We start from the raw sequence: 15,900 nt of genomic DNA on the forward strand, positions 1-15,900 counted from the left end.
AAGCAGTCTATCATATTATAGAATTATTGATTGTGTGAGTACTTTGAACTTACACAGTGTTTTTCACCTCAGAATCTCCTAGTATTTTGCTACAAGGGGTATTATTAGTCCCATTTCAGATTGAAAACTTGAAGGAAAAATCAGAGAATACATTATTTATTTAGGATTCAGTTTGAATGGTGGAACAAGACTAGTTCAAGTCTATCTACCCTTTACTTTAATGTCCTTGAGGGGCTCCTACAAGCAAAAATCCTCTTGTTGCATTCCTTTAGGATGGAAGAGTCTTCCATGCAGGCCATAGTGCTATAGATTTTGAGTGCAAAACAAGACACATTCTCCAGATGGACACAGCACCTGCAAGTTTTCTTTAGCAGAGCAGCTCCCCTCTCTTTGTACAATAACCAGAAAGTTCTGTGTAGTCATATTAATGATAGGCGCACAGTATTAGAAGAGAAAAGACAGCTTAAAAGACTTCATGCGTCTGCCTTAATTGTCAGGATATACCTCTATAGAGGTAGGTTTGCCTTCATGCCAATTCCCAACATCTTTGGAGATGGAAAGCTGAAGCTGCTCCCTAACAGCATCTGTTTTATTGTCTTGCAGCAGCTGTATGTTTGCCCACCTAAAATGGGTTGCAGAGGGCTTACAACACTCTCCTGTCTGAGCTTACATCCCTGTAGCATTCTCTAAATGCTTGTTGTGACCAGAAGCTGAACATCCAAGTGAGCAACACCTGCCTTGTCCTACAGCCTCTTGTGCTAGATGGGGGTTAGCGGAAGATGCTGTTCACTCAGCAATGCATACAACCATGTACTTTCTTACGGCAAACAAGGTAATGATTATCAGTGGAACATACACAAGTCAAACATTGGTACAGTCGCTTAACACCAGAAAATGGATTTAGTAGTTTTAATTCCCACTGCTTTCTCTCAGCTACCAGTCCCTCCTGTTATTCCATCTGTTTCACATTGCTTAGTAGGAAGATGAAGAAAACAGGTAACTTTTAAACAGAACTGTGTCAGAGGAACAATACAATAAAATTTCTAAGACCCATGTAAAAGTCTAAAAGTTGGTTTAAAAGAAGTTATCCTGAAGCAAGGGATAGTAGAAGAAATTCTGAAAAGACTAGAGTGCAACATGTGTTTTACCAATAGACTGGTGCATAAAGCTTTGGGTAACCAGAAAGCAGAAGATATATGACAATTTGTAATATATAAAAATTTGTATATATTTCTATTTTACAGCTAAATTTTACAGGTATATATAGTATATATTATGTGTTAGTAGATGTCTAATATATTTCTTTTAATAAATAATAAATAATCCTGCAAATGGATTTAGAACTTCTATCTGACTCATGAACTTTACTGTAGTTTGTTAGAGTGTTCTTAGTCCAAAATGGCCATTAGAAAATGCTGTCTTCCTAAAGCCTTGCCTTGGCAGCAAGTCATAGCCTGATCCTGCAAATTTTGTGCATTCAGGTTCTGAAGATGCATTGGAAATGTTGTTAGGACTAGTGTATATGAAACTGCCTGACCAAATATGTTTTTAGCGTTGCCATCATGGCCTAATGCAGTTGTAAAAGGAAGGAGTAAGTGCATTTCGTAAATGCGTTCTGAAATATTCATGTTTATTGCAAGTGCTACCTCGTGCAGGTTGTAGGTGCTTCTCTAAAACATTGTAATCTAAAAATGCTGTTTTCAGAATGAGTCGTGGTGCTGATTTCACAGAGTCCATCACTCTGCTTCACTCCCTATGTGTGGGGGGATGTGGGAAGTGTTGTCGTCAGCAATCTCAGGCACTGTTAGGGCTGACTGGAAATTCCTTGGAGTCAGTGAAAGTACATAAAACATAGCCTGTGCTGAAGCCCTTTCCCAAATCTGGTCCGCAATGGAGAGTCCAGGATGTAATGATGTAAATAATTGCTCAGAAGTTAAAAAGGTCCAGGGGGAAGGAGCAGCCTGGGGAGGAGCATACCTCCCTCATAGGCTGTGGTTGCACAGGCATATCCTTTGCTTTAAGCCAGGCTGGGACACACATCCAGGTTAAGAACAATACCTTCCCAAGCCTTGAGCTCAGGTCAGTGCAGGAGGACCAGTGCAGAGGCAGAAACAGGTAGGAAGTGCACCGGCTTTGCTTCTCTGAAGCCTGAGCTAGTACTTTTAACCCACATGAAGTTGTCTACAGGAACTTGTGTGGGACCTTACCAACTTCCCACTGCTGGATAAAACACTTTTTCTCCCACTCCTTCATGTTCCCTTCCCAGACTGGGTGCTCAAGAGTCCCCGCTGTGCTGCTGTTTCCCTTCTCCAGGACCTAGGCAGTGTCAGTGAGGGCACTCTGGCACGAGGTGGCAGGGGCAGGACTGGGACCAGAGCAGGGTCACAGCTTTGTGAGGGCTGCCTGATAATACAGAGGAAGGGGCTGGTGATGCAAACCCCCGGTAAGTCTGAGAGGGGATGCTTTATATGCCAGCCTGGAGGGAGCACTGGAGCTTGTTCTGGGTCCCAGCAGCGGGAAGCACAGCCCTATAGGACCTGGATGTCTCCCCAGGTTATAAAACTGCATTTATTCTTGCAGGAAAATGGAACAGTTCTGCAATTTTCCTTGGGTTTTGCACGTTTTGGTGTTTGAACTAAAGTCTGTGGTTTAGTGCAAAAGCAAGAGGTGTGAAAAACCTGGGTGTTGAGTGGCAGGTCCACAGCAGTGACATCCAAAAATCTGAGCTCAGCTACAGGCTCCCCTCCTCTCTTCCTGGCTGAGACAGGACAAATCCAGCCCCACAACTGCCCTCAAACCACCGAATGCCAGGAGCATGCCTGGCATAGGAAAAGATTTTGACTGTGGTTTTAAGACACCCAAAGCAGAACCTTAAATGCAAGAGTGATTGGCGCATGCCCACGGCCTGCAGGGAGAAAACCCCAGACAAACCCAGCAGCCTTTGCTACAGGGAACTGGGAAATTAAAAATATGATACATGAGAACTTGTTTCACTTGCATAATTCTGTTTGAAAATGCTTTGGGTTTAACCAGCAGAGTGACATAACAAATTGCTGGGAACCTCACCCCACTCACAGTAAATAGTCAGCAAGCATAGAGGCAGCATCCATAAACGAACAAGAAGCTCTCAAAGCTTACAGCACTATGCAATTATTACAATCTGAGCATTTTTTAAGCAGAGCAAATATTTGCTTTCAATTTCACGGCTAGCTGTTGCTGGCGACATACACAGCCTCTATGGGCACAAGCATTCACTTGCTCCTTGTTTGCCTTTTGGTCTTTACACAAGAGGTGGGTTCAGTGCCAGCGTGTAGTATGTATTTGCTTTTCTCTGACGTTCAGCTAGTTTGAAATGGCTACTGATGCTTTTCATTTAATTTCTCATGTGGTTTAAACAAACATGTGCCACTCACAACAAAACACTGCAGCTCATGACTCATTAAGTTGTGTTTCCTAACCAGGTAATCAATTGCCTGAAAATGCTGTGACAACAGGGTTGATGAGCTGTGTAATGTGAAGAGGATGGTAACACAACCAAAGGCTGCCTTCTTCAGGCCTTTTGCATGAAACAGCGCTGCATTGGGACTTCTAAAAAAGGAGAGATTTTTCCTCATTGTTTTAAGCTCATGTTTGGAAAATTTCTGGATTAAAATTGATGTTTCCCCCTGCCTTTTTCCTTAGCTTTTTTCCTTTGTTAAGGCTAGATTATAACGTAGATAACATGATAAGTTACATCATGGAGAGGGTGGAGTGCCAATGTTATTAGTTAAGGACGGACAAAACTTTCTCTTTCCTCTACTTTCAGGGCATAACTCTTTGCTAATTAAAATGCCCCACTGCCACCTCACTTCCCTCAAAGCTGATCCAGACCTTGCCCTAGTGTACCTGATGGGACAGGGGACAGCAAGCACACACTGCACCCCTCCTCATCTTGATGAAAATAGGCAAAATCTAGGAGGTCCATTTGGGGCTGTTTGAGTATGGGTATTTATTTGCATGCTCTTGGAGTTTTGGACACCATGCTGCACATTTGGAGAGTAAAATAAAATTTTAAACCCCCCCTTTTTAACCTAGTGTTGAACTGCTCTTGGAAAATATTCAACTACCAACAAAAATGACTGTCCCCTGCATTTATCCAGTCTAAAAATACTGTGTCATACAGAATTCACTCATATTTTATTCGCAAGCTTATCATTTTCCCTGAGAAATTATTTCTTTCTGTGAAAGTGTTTATTTTCTCCTATGCCAGTGACACAAGGCTATTAATATCATTAAGCTAATGCTTGAACTGTTCATATCGTTGTCATGCTGCTGCAGTAAAACTTGCCGTCTGGTTTCCAGTTGTTTGGATTATTCTGTGTTAGCACATCATGCGGTTTGGCACTGGCACACGCTGGCGAGGCAAGGTTTGTATGCAGAGTAAAGCATGAGCACGCATGGTCTTCTTCAGTAAGAGGTAGAAGCAAACTTCAAACCTTGGCAGAAGTGGAGGGAATCTGCTCTAAGCCAAATCAGGTGTGTGTAAATGAGGCCACCTGATGTGAAAGGTAGGTGGTACTTGCACAGCAAAGTGGAGAGGTTTGATAAATGTGTTCCCTGAGGTGTGGGGAGGGGTAATGCATCACCTGCCTGACGTGAGGAAGGGCAAGGAGCAGACTGGGATGTGCAATGAAACTTAGTTTCACAGCAAGCTTGTATTTGTTGCTTCTATTTCAGGCCTGTGCAAGAGCTTGTGCTCCTCCAAGCTTCTGCTATTACTATTTTTTTTTGTTTTAATTAAACTGTTACCATTATTTATTTAGTCAGTTATTTTTAATTAGGCTGGTTCATCTAATAAAAGATACATTCTCTACCTACAAAACATGTCTTGTTTATGTTCTTACGCCTTTTTGGCTAGGGTAATGCTACGTCTTTTGATAAAAATCTGCATTGAGTCCAACTTACTTTGATACATATGATAACACATTCTCATCTTTCATTTTACAGCATGTGAAGGACATAATGTGTTCTTGTGACGAAGTTCATGGAGGGAAGTAACAAAATTAAGTCGTGATTCTTATGGGACTGTCTAGGTTTCATAACCAGCTACTCTGAGAATATGTGTTATACTAAACCTGCTAAACTGCAGTATTTCCACAGCCCTATTTAAAGTGTACGGAAAGATTTCAATATTAGTTCTTTGCTGTCCATACTGAAAACGCTTTAGTTTATTTCTGCGTCCCTCATCAGTTTTGTTTTGTATTTGTTCTCGGACATACAGTTTTGTCTCTTTTCCCTTTTGCTGTTCCAGGAGATAGGCGTACACCTTTCAGACAAGCGGGAAGTGCTTTATCTTTAATAGAAATGCATTGTGACATACAGTGCTCTTATTGATCTATTGTGGTGGTGTCCTCAGGTACACTTTCTCTGCAGAGCTTTTTTTCAGAGCACAAAGTTAAAGAAATGAGCAGCTGAAGTTCTGATAATCCCAAGCTAGATCTAAATCATGCTCATAAGTCTAAATATAGAACTAATAGCAAGATGAGCTCAGGGTTTGCGTATGTCAGCTTCACTTGCAAAATCAGATATTGACAGGAAATGGAAAACAAGATCCTAACAACTCCAAAATTTGAATATTTTTGTCTTTATTTATTTGATCCTCTTTAAGGATCACCGCGGTGGTGCTTCCTGCACAGGAAAACAATGTTAAAAGGTCTGATATCACAGCAGAATGAAAAAATGCTTGTAACAAGAGAAGAATGACGAGTGGATTTAAAGGAAACGGTGCTTTTTCATAACCTGACTGCTTAACAGCAGCAGGCAGGAATTGTCCTTATTTTCCCTAAGGTATCAGACTGGCCACTAATTAGTCAGCGGGAAGGAAACACAGCAATACTGTTCTGTGTGCTGTCATATGACCTCTTCCAGCAGATCACGGTGGCTTTTCCAGCCCGCACAAGAGGCACAGGGAAGCCCCAGCATGGCCACTGCCCTCCTGCTCAGCCTCATGTTGTGTGCAGTGCCTGCACAGCGTGGTGGTGGCTGCGGGGTGATACCGGTGTTTAGATGAGGTATTCACACAGCAGCCACATTGAGGTGGTTCTCTTTGCCTTCCTAATTCCTCTGCTGTGAAGTTTCCTTCCAGAAGTGGCTGTGTCTTCCCTGGAATACCTTCAGGTCCTTTATCTGAGAATCTCCTTGAAACATTTACCATGAAAGGGCATCTTTCAGAAATTTCCTGACTGGTACAGCTGGAGCAATGTCTGGGAATAGTTTTAAGAGCCCATAAAATTAAAAGATGGCTTGTTCAAAGGCCAAATACCTGGTAAACGCGTCCCAGAAGCACAGCTTGTTTTACCACCATTGGCCTGCCTGGACACACCTATGCCATCCCCTCTTTTCTGGGTGCCAAGCCTGGTGCTGTGAAACACACACAAGCGTTTCAGCCTTCAAATGGAAAATACCACAACAACAGTTTTGGTCATGATCCAGGCATGATTTGTAATAGGATTAGGTATTAGCAGCAGGCCTGGGAGTTGGGGTAACTCTTCTCATGTCACAGGACTTTACCCCATTCCCTTTCTCAGCACATGCCCAAGTTACTTGCTTGTTTTGGTGCAAAGTTTGAGCTCCGTTTTCTTTCTTCGGTTTCCAAATTAATTCCATATAGGATGACCTGAGTATAGAAATAACTTGGTTTAGGCTCGAGTTCAAAACTAGTCTAAAATAAGCGATAAAGTTAGTGGGGCCATTCAAGCTGCTTAAAGCACATACTTAATTTGGATCCCCAGAGCCCCAAGCACAGTGCAGTGAATGCAAACATTGCAAGGCTGGACCAGGTGCTGCTGGTCTCCTCCAGCACCATTGTTGCACTTGGAGTACAAATGCCTATGTTCCAGCAAAAAAGAAAGCTTGTGACTGTAATAACAATACTGTCAGGTCTGAAAATGGTTTTAACAAGCTTCAGCCACTCTTCTGCATAGAAAAAATGGTTAGAAGTTGAGCGAGCACCTTCACTGGTTTTGGAGGGGATTTACAGCTCTGTTTCCATTATTGCCTCAGTTAATCCTTGTTAACTTTGTGGTAGGTTTAAAATAAGTGAGCTGGGGTGAATATGTGACGGATACCAATGTTACTTGAGATTGCCACTGTTAAGACTGAAACCTCTTCAGAGCAAAGAATTTATCCATTTTTGTGTCTTCTAGATAAGCAAACAGCTTTGACAACAGCAACATAACTCAAATTAATTATTCCAAATCTAAACTCCTTTCAGTGTCTGTCTTGCTATGCTCTTTGAAATAGTTCACCACTGTCAAGTGCCTTTGGTGCAGCCAGCTATAAAATAAAACACAAACGCCCTCTCATTACATTAAAATACTTCTTCACCTTGTTCTTTTTTTCAGAAGGCAAAGTTATCCTTCCTCGAAACACAGGCATAGCTCAGGCCATCTATTTTGTTCCACAAAGGCTGTTTTTAAATCTGCAAGAAAAAAGATACTTCCTGTGAGTCAAGACAAATTCCTCCCTTTAAATGTGAATATCATGATCTGTCTCTTGGCCAGAAGAAAATACTTACCTTCTATTCCTTCCTATCTGGTTCCTGGAAAACTGCGTCAAGCCTACCGTTTTCTGATGATTGATTTTCGGGAAGGGAAGTTGCTAACTCTTAGGAAGTGAAGCTACGAGGTCAGAACCTCCTTTGCACCTTTGCAATTTTTACATGATCCCTGTGATTCAGAATATTGTGACTGTGAGTAAGTGTGTGACATCACTGGTATATTTTGGAATAAAGTGACAATGCTGGGGACCCTCCAGGCTATGGATGCAGACCAGGCCGACCATTTCCCTAGGGAATGTATATTTTTTACATCTTATATTTATAACACCAAAAAATCACTGCAAAAGCTTTCCGTAATAAGAGAGAATGTTTTCTGTTCTGGAAAGGGGTATGTGCATGCCTGTGTGTTTGGTCTGTGGCTGTGCAGAAGAAGGAGGAATGATCAGCCTGTAGTTTGCCTGTGAGGGCTGTTGCAGGGCTGCACTGGCTGCTGCATGGGCCATGGGCCATGGGTGCTACATAGCCATTGCATGCGCCATGGCTGCTGTACCTGCCATCACTGCCCTGAGATGCTGCCCTGAGATGCTTTGCCATGACTGGTGCCAGTGCTTGTTTTCCAGGAGGTATCCTTGGCAAAGAGTCAGAAACAAATGAAGTCTGAAAAAACTTACTCATCTCTTTTTGGCTTGTTTCTGATGGTTACCCACTCTGAAAATGCGTGTTCATGAAAATCCATGATGGTGATCTGGACCCCCATGCTACTTGGATGAGCTATCTCTTTAATTTCACTGAGTATATAAATGCTAATAATTGCTTACAGCCAGCAGGAAAGGATTCTGGCTTATAGTGATTTATTTTATTACTTATGTTAATCTGTCGGTGGGATGGAAGATAGCTTTGTGGGCACTAAGTAACAAGAGTTAAGTAATGACTCAGGTTTCCCTTGGAGACTGTCAACATACATGGTTCCCTCCAACCTGTTTCACATGATTTCAAAATAATTTCACAGGATGAAGAACATTTATTAACTGACCTGCTTTACAGGCTGTGCTGGCTGATGTTCAGTTCTTCACACATCCTGTTATATGCATCTCATCCGGGATTACTTCCACAAAGTCCTTCCTCCTTTCCTGTTCAGGAAAAGTGAGGAGGCAAACAAACAGCCATGAAATCACTTTTGGGGTGTTTTACGCAGATGTTCTTTTCATCTCCCTTCTTGTGTCAGCAGATCTACTTTCTTTCTTCTTCATAATCATGGAATTACTCTCTTCTTCTGTTCCTCTCCAGGCCTCTTTTTGTTCCTGTGTTTCTTCTGGCTTGCTTCCTTCCCCAACGGCTTGTAGCTTCAGCAAGCCCCATTACCAACTCCAAAAATGCAGTCATTGCCTACATCTTCATTCATGCTTGCAGGAGCCTTCAGTAACACTGACCTGCTTGCAAGCACACTGGGGAGGGTGAGAAGACATGAGGGGCCAGCAGCCACCACTGTGATGGGCACTTGGCTGATGGTGGCAGTTCCTTTCCCCGTGTGGGATAACTGGCTTCTGGCAGCACTCGCTCCCACCCTTCAGGCATCACAAGGCAGGGACCTTTGACCAAACATCCCTTTCATTAGCATGCACTAGAGTTTGTGTCTTGCACACCTTTCTCTTTTGGGCAGTGCAGGCAGCTCAGCGCATCTTTCCCCACATCCTCCAGCAGCCTGGGAGGCTGCAGGGTGAGTGGGCTCATGGACATAACACTGCCTAAAGGGAAAACCAGAAGCCCTGCAGGTTTGCAAGCTGGATCAGTGCACAGAGTAGCAGGTAAGCATGGCTGAGCTGCAGCGGGAGGATGCAGAGAAAGCTTCGTGCAGTTACATTTTCAGTTACACTCCCCAGTGTTGAAGGCAAACCATAGTTTAGTAACACCAACGCATCAGTTGGCTGTTGTACTAACTGCCACTATATGGCAATATCTCTCACTGTTTCTTTATTTCCAAGTCTTAAAAAAATTCCCCACCTTTACACTTTTATAAAGTACGGTAGTCAGTTTTCTAGCCTGGCTGAAAAGAACCTTTGTACTTCCTCTTCAAAATCAATTCATCTTTACAGTCTATGAGAAAATCATATGGGAAACTCTACAAAGCAAATGAAAAGCAAATACATTATCTGTGAGAAAAAAGAAGTGTGTTGCAAAACCTTGTGAGAATTGGTTTTGGGTGTCTGTGTGGAGGGGAGGAGGGAAAACTACAATGCATTAGTCTGAAGAAGAGGGAAAGAAATGAAACAGGAAAGATTTTGAGGAGGAACTTCCATAGTTTTATCTCTGTGTTATTGAACTATGTATAATAACTCATTGTGCACAGACATGGAAAGCAACATGTCTAGTCATTTCAGCAAGGGAAAAATCTAAATAACATGGGAACTAGACTCAGATAACAGCAGAACCGACAGAAACAAAATAATCTGTAAAAGTGCTTTAGGTTCCATGTGTTTAAATTTTCTCAGTATTTATAAAAATAAGATGACAATCGAAGTAACTACTCCAAGTAGTTGTTGATGCCTTTTTCAGAGGGTTTCATGGTTCTCCAGGGTTTCTGGATGACAGAGATAGTATCTGATTCTTTCCCACACTTACCCATATGTAAGTAAGAAAGGAAATACTTCAGAGGTTTAGTTTTGGTCAAGTTGCTGCTAGGAAATGCAGAAGAGGACTACTGTTCCCTGCCAGACTAAAACTTGCAGGGAACGACAGATGGATTTTCTAGCAGTTAGCCATAACACTCAGACATAATAACCGTCATAGGACTTCTCCACTGGGACTTGGAGATAAGCAGTGTGTTGATCCAAGATAGGGATTGTTTAAACAGGTTGAGAAATTTAACCACAAGATGGAAACTGGCTCTGTTAAGTGCAGCAGTAGTCAAGTGCTGCATTTGACCTACCACAACGGGTGGAAATTCATGGCAGCAAAAAGCCAAAACCAGCTGTTTTATGTTAAACTACTGACTCAGTTTTGAAACACAGCTCATATGCTAGTGTGACCCGGCTGGTGACACGGCCTGTGTTTGCTAAAAATCAGCCTAAAAGATTTTACCCATTTGAGAATAAAATCAGGGAAAAGAGGATGTTTTCCCATAGTAAAATAACGAATCATTTTTTCCTGGGAAAAGTTGCCCCTCCTATTCTCTACAGCAGGGCTCTGTGCTTGGCCAAAGGCTGAAGGGGCAAGAGGTGCCCGACCTGAGTGTGGAAGTGAGCTTCTCTGGGCTGTTGAAGGAGTCCAGGCAGGCCTGCTGGAGAGCTGTGACTGGAGGGGTGGCCAGAGAACAAGAAAATAAGGCTTGTAGTTAGAATGGAGGCCATAGGAGACCAGTTGGGCAAAGACTAGGAAAACTAAAAGATGTTTCTAGCTGTGAGTGATGAAGTGAATATGGAAGGGTGGGAGCTGGACTTTGGCAGGTATGTGAGTCAGGAAGGTAGCAAGATGAGGGAAGGTGGAGATGGGGGAGAAGTGATGTTACTGAGGAGCTGTGAAACTGGACTGGCGTCACAGCAAGAGTGACAGAGCTGAAAGGCAGTCACCTTATGATAGCCAAAAGCAGTGATGCAAGAAGATGGAGGAAATGTAAGTGAAAGCAGGTGGGGTTTAGACTGTCATGCTCAAGAGACTCAGGAGACTATTACGCTCAAGAGACCAGAAAGGGTGAGGAAGCGATCGCTGGGCACATCTGCATGTGAGATGGGATGGCATGCCTGTATTCCCACAGGAACAGGATTGGGCTCTCTCGTGGCAGCTCAGCTCCTTCTGACGCTGAAACTTGGGCAGACACTCGTCACCCTCTGCTCCGTTTCTCCATAAAGGAAACCTGGGCACAGAGCCTGCATGGGAGCTGTGCTGCCCTGCAAGCAGGTATATGAGCTAAGCTACAGGGGATGGCTTAGGGCATGACCTGATGCGATCCATCTGCTGCAGGAACACTTGGGGGTGAGGAGCCTAGGCATGACTATGGGACAGAGCAGACTTGCCAAAGCCAGGGGAGAAGAAAGAGCTAAACTTCAGGGGAACCAGGCATAAGTAAAGATGACATCTCTTACCTGCAAGGGCCTCAAGAGATTCCCAAATCTGTGCTGTGAATACATCCTAAATGAGAGCTTATCCCTCTTCTGGAGCAAAGGCCTTGTGGAGGGTGAAGAGGTTCAAAGCACAGGATTTTAGACACCGTCACACACTGTAATGTCTGTTTCTGTGGTTTTGTTTTTTTTACATCATTGCACCATCTCACCATCACACAGGGTGAGCCAGCTCTTGGGAGGAATTTGAAGTGTGTAGAGAAGACTACTTCATGCATTATTTGAGGTGGTGGAAATGCCTGGTTGTGGAAAGGTGGGCTTAATTGTTCAACTGGTCAAGAAGCATCCTTTTGGAACTTTCGGAACATCCTTTTGGGCTTCTCTGCTGCTATGAAATTCCTGTGTGATGGTAGGCAAGCTATGAGAATAAGTATTTCCAGACATGACCCCTCTTTCCAAGTAGCTAACTTGATGCTTAGGGTTCTTGTTTCAAGAATGGTGATCACTCAAAACCTGCTTGCAGTTATGCTGTAGATGCATACAAGCAAATGCTGAAATACAAAATAAGCAAGTGAGGGACATTAAATTACAGACTCAAATGCATGGCTGCTTCACAGCGCTGCCTCTCCACACTTTGGGTCCCCAAAGGTGTAGCCTCATTAACACCTTCTTATAGGCCTGGGACATTGTCAAAATAAGGGATCATTTGTGTTTCACAAAGATGGCATTAAAATGAGAACTAGAGAGAAATGAGGATGTTCCTTCCTCATTGGGATGAGTTTTGGACTTTGACCAAATACATAAACACTGAGAACACATAGAAAACATGATGAAAAATAAAATAATGAATAGCTGCTCAGTGGGGGTTCCAATGAAAAATACTGTGCCATCATGTAATTAAAGCAACCTTAATTGAGGCATTTCCTAATCTCAGGGTACTTAACTATGCCTCTTTATTCTTTCTTTCATAGTGTGTTTTGTTGCATACATAACACACTGAGCTACGCCTCCAGCCTCTCTTACACCCAATTCTTAGTAACTGGGAAAGACAAAGGTCCATACAAATTGATAAGAGATTTCTGGAGAAATAACTTATATGCTGCACTTGGTTTGTATCCAGTTGCTAAAGTACAAGTGCAACAGACACACCAGTTTTGCAAATTTATACAGAAGCAGTTACTCTTCTCCTGGAAATTCAGTTGTAGGAAAATTGCATAGGATTTTGGCAAGACTTACACAAGATCTAACACATTGAGTCTTGTCTCCAGATATGCCTGTACTGCAAAAAACAAAACAAAACAAAAAACATAAAGGTTCCTTGCAGGATTTAATCTCCCATTTTCTTTTACGTCCAGACTTGTTCTGTTTACTCATGTAGTGTCATAAATCGTGAACTTAGTTATAAGCTTTTTTCACTTCTGAAAAGTGCTCATAAAGAAGTTGAACATGCATAAAATTAAAGACACACTTTTAATATAGTCTTTAAAGAAAATCCTTCAAATCACACCCCACCCCCCCTGAAAAACCACCACAACAGTGCTTAGGATTATCTATTTATTTATTTCAGTTAAAACAAACATACAATGTTTCATTGAAACTGTGTTGCACTCCCTGCCAACAACTGGAGCTAGACTGTTGGCCTCTAACAAGACAGTGGGTATTTACATATGTACACGGATGTACCGCAGGACACCTGAATTCGATGGCCTAACAGACATGTTAGATCTTAAAAGCTGTTCAGTTGCTGCATTCAGGAAATCATCACATCCATGGTAAATTGTAGAGGAAAAGTATACATGAACCTGAACGATGCTTTCTGATGGACCCAAGTAACTCCCGTGTTTATTGCAACATATACATTTGTAATAAATACAATCTTAGTGTTTTCTTACACACCGTAGGTGTAACACATCTCTTCCATTTTTGTAAGCATTACATTTTGTTGTAAAACAATCTTTCTTTTGACAGTTGTTATACAGATGTACAACGTGAACAACTCCTTGAAATGATGCAACAATCAGTAATGAGAGGAATATATACATAAATCCCGAATTCCAAACCTACATTATATACATTATACTTACAGTATATACACACATACAATTTTATGTACATAGACTATCATAAATATTGAAAAATAGGTTTAGTTTTAATGGATTAATGTTTTATAAATAACATGTTACATCTATGACTGAAATATCATGGAAGACAGTCATGTCTAACTGAGGTGACAAAACAGTGGTTTAATACTGAAGCTGCTCTTTTGTTTGTAATGTAGGTAACTTTTAAGCAGAGAGGTTTAGAAAAAAATATGCAATTAAATAAATCATATGTTGGAAATCAACCCAGCCAAGGGGAACTCAACTTCTGCAGGTGGAGAACTAGTCACCAAACAATACAACACATCACGTTAAATCTGGAAGTTGCTACATTCAGAGAATGAAGTGACATGTATGGTATGTTATGAGGTGCCATCTCAAACATCTTCCTCCTCTTTGGCTGCTGAGAGGACCATGTAGTAACTTCTCATATATACCTCCTTGCTCTTCTATGGTTATGAAGAGAAAGGAGGCCGTTGAGTCTCTCTTTTTAAATACTGGCAAGGGAAGCACTTCATCCCTTATGTGCTACAAATTGCTCAAAAGGTAGACATTTTAATCCTCTTCCACCTTTCTGTGGAAGGTGGTTTGCAGAGGAGGAAGAAAAGCTGCCAAAGTACTGAGGAGGTACATGCTCAGCACTTCTGTGGAGATCAGGTACCATGGGACAGTCAGTCAGCCATGGATGTACAGTACCTGAGGCAGAGAAGTACCTACGGAGCATTAGGTAGTGCTGACTCCAGGATTGTTAATTGCCAGTTGAGTACCACTGAACTAGTAATACAAACAATATCTAACTTCTCATTACAGTTTTACACTACAGACTTAGTGACCAGTACTTATAGTCATGCAGAAGTATCAATGCAAAATACCTGCAATTTCTTTTCATAGATTTTAAATGGCTGGGCAGAGATTGACATCTGCCAAATGGTGACTGTCATTTAGATTTGTTCCCAGTTAATTCTACAAGAGCAAAAAAAGTCTCAGGCACTGTGTAATCAGTGGATTACAGGCCCTTCCTTGTTCCCTCTGACACAACGACCAAATGGAACTTTGTAAATCAGATTTTTAAAGCATCATGTCAGATGAAGACAGGTGACCACATTGCCATGATTATTTCATTAACAATCTCTATCTAGGCTTTTGTACCCAATATTGTGTTTGAGAACCTCTTATATGCCAAGTATACTGTTATACAAGTGTAATTTCTCTTCAGCCTGGGATAAGAATAAAAGGGTAAACATGCACTAGAAACAAAACAGCTAATCACAATCATACAGCACCTGTTTCATCAGCTAGCTAGCTAGGGCTCATAAGAAACTTACCTATTTCTGAAGCAAACAAGTATGAGATGACTATCCAGCCTATGAGGTTATCTTTAATACTACTATACAGTATAAATTGGAAGAGGAATCCCAGTTGTGTATGTGAAGAGTTTGTACCAAGCATGAAATACTGGTGCAGTTATTTTGTGGATTTGACTCAGAAACAGAATAGTCAAGTAATTCAGAATCCAATAACGGATGAGTAATTTGAGAAATACTGTACAGTTTTTGAATATTATACATCTAGTAAACTACATGAGGACCTTTTTGTTTTCCTACAGAGTGTTTCAAGATATATTGGACAGAAAATAAACCCCAACAAACATTGCTACAGCTGACAATGGACCTTAGTAATAAGAGAACTCCCAGAGGGAGTTTTGTATTAATGGCATCGTATGCTCCAGTGCCATTCAGTCTATATCTACAACAGGAAAAAAACCCAACAAAAAACAAAACAAAAACAATAAAAAAGCAAACCCCCCAAACCCTGTTTTACTCAATTGCACTATTGAGTACCTCAAGAAGGGAAACGTCAACACCATCTTTACAATTTCTAAATTAACTACATTTTCCTCAAATGCACCCATTTTAAAGGGTGGCTTATTAAAGCTTGAAAATTTGGGTTTCCACACCATTTTTGGGTACTAAGGTAACTGTAGTTACTTAATTTAAGTAAGCTGACAACTGATTTTCAGAATTATTTTCACTCTACCTCAAACTAAGGGAATTTCCTGGGAAGCAGTTATAATTAGAGAATTTTGACTTGAATTCGTTCGTTTTCTGTTTTGGTCATCAGAAGTACTTTTTAAAATAAAATTTCTTCCAGTTATGCCTCTACAGAAAGGCAAACCAGATTTAATTTAGGACACTGATTGAATATTTTT

This window comes from Nestor notabilis, unplaced genomic scaffold, assembly GCF_000696875.1.
Source record: "Nestor notabilis isolate BGI_N333 unplaced genomic scaffold, ASM69687v1 scaffold35849, whole genome shotgun sequence".
Lineage (NCBI taxonomy): Eukaryota > Metazoa > Chordata > Aves > Psittaciformes > Psittacidae > Nestor > Nestor notabilis.